The 4,055-nt window shown below is 48.5% G+C and overlaps 1 non-coding gene across 1 annotated transcript; it reads left to right on the top strand.

Moving 5' to 3' along the window:
* Positions 1 to 3,174: 3,174 nt before the first annotated feature.
* On the top strand, positions 3,175 to 3,277 carry LOC111816695. The gene has a single exon (XR_002821044.1). It is a non-coding gene; the product is annotated as a U6 spliceosomal RNA (small nuclear RNA).
* Positions 3,278 to 4,055: the final 778 nt, after the last annotated feature.

The raw sequence follows: 4,055 nt of genomic DNA, 5'->3' as shown, positions 1-4,055 counted from the left end.
ATATATGCAGTGTATTATTTGTTGAAACTGTACTTCCGATTTGATTTGAAACTGTCTCATTACTATCTGTTCATCAATAAAACTTTGAAAAAAAATGTTCCTTTGTGCCCCTTCCAGGTCACTTTCTAACCTGCAGTGCCCAGGTCAGGCAACCTCTGATTTGCTATCTTCACTCAAGGTTAGACTTGTCTTTTCTAGAGGTACCTCTGAGTGAAATCTCTGCCTGCACTCTGGAGTTTTAGTCACTACCTGCTACATTTGCACCTCACTCTGCTGTTTTGTGTGTCCATGGCTCCTTCCTTCACATTGCTGAGTCATATTCCATTGAGCAGTTAGGATGCTCCATAATGCATTTCTTCGTTTCACCTGTGCTTGTATATTCAGGTTGTGTTCAGTTGGGGGCATCATGAATAATGCACACAAGTACATAGTGTGGACACATATTTATGTTGTTAAAATATTGTAGGGCAGCTAGCCAAAGTGGCTGTAGAATTTCCTCTAGCAATGCCTGGGCACGGACTACTCCTCTTCCCTCCCAGTGCCTGTTGCCAGTGCTTGTCACTGCAGTCTTGATTCTGAGTGTTAGCAATGCCTCCTAGGGTTGTAATTCGTATTTCCTCACTTTGAAAGACTTTCAATATCTTCCCCTTATGGCTTGGTCAGCCAAGGTGTGAGATTGCAGGAATGGCCCTGTGATCCTAGTTTGATTTTCCTCAGGTCCCAAGAAAAAGAACAGGAGACAGACAGGGAGACTGGCCACAGGCTTGGGGGAGCATGTAGCCAATTACAAGGGAGCCTCAGTTCCTGGATGCTGCTCTGCCCTCTGCACCCAGGTTTGAAAATGGCAGAGATGCTTTGGCCATTGGGCAGCTCTGACAGACCAGACTGCATGGCTCTGAACGATAGCTCTGGATGGGTGCCACACAGGTTGGGGCCTGGTGAGGGCTCCCTCCTGTCTTTGCCTGGGTGGTGCTTTTTCAGGTAACAGAGGCAAGGCAGTGGGGTAGGGCTCTTATATCAGAGCATTAAACTTGTTTCTTAGTACCTCATCCCATGACCTAGTCACTCTGAACACTTCTTGTACACCACCGCCTTGTTGTCAGTACAGGGGTTTGGGGCACACAAACACTCATATCTCAGCAGAGTGCCATGGTGACAGAGGTCATGTATGGAGCACATATAGGTGCCTGTCTTGTGTTAATGCCTTTACAGGAATCAGCTTTTTAACCAGTTCAACAGCACTAACAGGGAATTACTCTTACCAACTTTGCTGGACAGGAGGAGAAGCCAAGCTCGGCACATTAAGCAGTTCAGCTGAACTGACACCCAGTGGGGTGACCAGAATTACCATGCAGTCAGACTGATCCCTGCCATTTGGAATAAGTGGCAGATGACAAGGGAAAAGTGTGGAAAGGGGTTTGTGTGGGAAAAACAAGTCTGTGATTGGCCAGGCCAGGGGCAGGAGCAGTAAGCAAGGCTCAGGACTCTGAGCAGGACTGGCAGCCTAAGAGTAGGCAGTGCAGAGCCCCTTGCTGAGAATTTATCAAGAATTTCACATGTGGCATGAAGTTTTTTAATTCTTCTAGAGAAATACCCAAGAGTAGACTAGCTGGATTGAATGGGACCTCCATTTCTAGTTTTTTGGGAACCTCCATAATGATGTCTGTACTGATTTTAGCAGTCTGCATTCTCACCAAGAAATAAAACTATCTTAACAGACAGACATATGTGCACCCAGTTGTACAGCAGTGCAATGTGTCAATGCTAAATCTTGGAAAAAACCCAGAAGGTTATCTAATTATGAATGGAAAAAAAGATGTGGTATTTTTATAGAATGGAGCATTACTTGGTTATAAACAATGATAAACTTACAATATTATGGGGAAATGGATGCAACTAGAGACCATGCTCATCAGCAAAACAAACCCAACTCGTATGTGGAAGCATCGTTGTTTTCCTAGGGTAAAAATGCTGAAAGGGTAAGTAAGATGCCAAGTAGACAATATACATTGTGAAACAGGAATGAACTGCTCAGAAGGAAAGAGAATCTGGAATGAGGGGAAGGAGAAAAGATGGAAGGGGAGAGGTAAATTAGGATAGTTAACATAGTTGCACTATTAGCTGCTGTTAGTTCATTGAAAAGAAAGGTTAATGCTTATATTTTTGAACAGATTTTCATGCCTACATCTTGTAATATGAGCAACTATTTTGAAGATAACAATTTTCAATGTATAACCCTTGTGACTCATAAAATTGATTTTACAAACCTGTATGGAGAAGAGGGCAGCTTTCATTCATTCATTCCTTCACTCACTCACTCATTCATTCACGTATTCATCGACCAGCTTGACCAAATGCATCTCTGGTCCTGGGAGCTTCCCCCTGTGGTCTGGTGCTCCCTCAGGACCCCCAGGCCCACCCTACTGTGTGAACTCCATCTCCAGGGCACAGACCCAAAGGTGAGGTGAGAGGGCCTGGCTCTTTCTCACTGCCAGGGCAGAGAGTGTGAGGCAGCATGGAGGCAGCTTGGCTGAGCCTCCCTCTCTCCCAAGCCCTTCCAGGCTGTGTGACCGCGGGCAAATTAGTCCACTGCTCTGGGCGAGGTTCTTGCATTATACAGCATGACCCATGTGCAGGGATAAGTAAGAGGTCCTGGCTCTCACTGCTAGGACAGCGAGTGGGAGGCCGAACAGAGGTAGTGTGGCTGAGACTTCCTCACTCTCCAGTTCCTAGTCCAGCCCTTCCACACTGTGTGGTCTCGGACAAATTACTCCACTGCTCTGGGCAAGGTCCTCTCATTTATACAGCAGGACCCCGTTTTCAGGGATGAGTAAGGCAAGGCTGGGAGCTCTGCCAGGGCCAGTGAACACAGTGGCTGGGGCCCTGGGCAGCTCCTCTTCTGAACTGAGCCCTGCACTTGGCACAGTGTCCTCTGTCCCCTGACAAGGCCCTGGATCCCTGCCCTCTGAAAGCTCCCAGTCTTGTTCAAATCTTCATCAGGACTGTGCCAACAGGGAAGATGAAATAGTTAGTGAGCTGTGGTCAGCCCTGGCTCCAGAAAAGGACCGGGGGGAGAGGTGTCCAGGCCCCAAGGGGGAAGCTGTGCTTGTGGGGTTTGCATTGTGGGCACCAGATGGTGCGATGTAGTCAGAGATGAGGAATATTCACTTCAAGGCTCTCTTCGGCACCACTTATGCTAGATCTCTAAAGATACCTAAAAGATTAGCACAGTTCCTGCAAGGATGACATGCAGATTCATAACATGTTCCATATTTTCTGCATGATTCAAAAAAGAAATGTTTAATCTATGCTCAGCCTGAGCCCACACTTCCTTATTTCAGTTAATTCTCCTGCCTACAGAGTGGGGGGCTGTTCCTCTCTCTGAAGAAGAAACTGAGGCCTAGAAGGGCCTCAACTTGCCCAAAATACACAGCTGGTAGAGCCTGAACCCAAAGAGCAGCCTGGAAGTTCCACAGGCCTTAGGGTGAGGACCCACTGAGGTCCTCAGACAGGAGGTGGGAGCTCCCCAGTGTTACAGATTAGGGGTGGGAGCTAAAGAGCTGGAGTTGCCCACTGGGGGCTTCTGGCCCCCGGGGGAGCAGGAATTAGGGCATGGCCCATCGTAGGGGACTGAGACAGGCCACATTATAGCTACTCTCCAGGATCTCCTGCCCAGGACCCATAATCACCCAGGACATGGCACAACCTAGCCCAGGACAGGACAACTTCTCATCACTGTCACAGTGAGCAGGCCCAGACCATCCCACTGCAGAGTTACCCAGGCTCTTAGAGCGAGGTGGGGACAGGATCCAGCTTCCCCTATGTCCCCACACATCTGGGTCTCTGGCAACACATGGCTGGGCTGCCTCTCTGCAGCCTCACCCTGCCGCATTCTGCTCTCCAGGGCTCACTCTCCCTTGTCCGAAGATAAGAGAGAAACCAAGGGTGATGCTGGAGGGGCTGAGAAGGCTTACACTTGAGATCACAGCCTGGGGGTGGGGGGGCAGGCCCCCAAGAAGAAATAAAGAGACAGAAAGGAGGATGGATTCCCTGGA

Source organism: Octodon degus, unplaced genomic scaffold (assembly GCF_000260255.1).
Source record: "Octodon degus isolate 3935 unplaced genomic scaffold, OctDeg1.0 scaffold00037, whole genome shotgun sequence".
NCBI lineage: Eukaryota > Metazoa > Chordata > Mammalia > Rodentia > Octodontidae > Octodon > Octodon degus.
The sequence above is the reverse complement of the archived record's forward strand: the minus strand, read 5'-3'. Positions and strand labels throughout refer to the sequence as shown.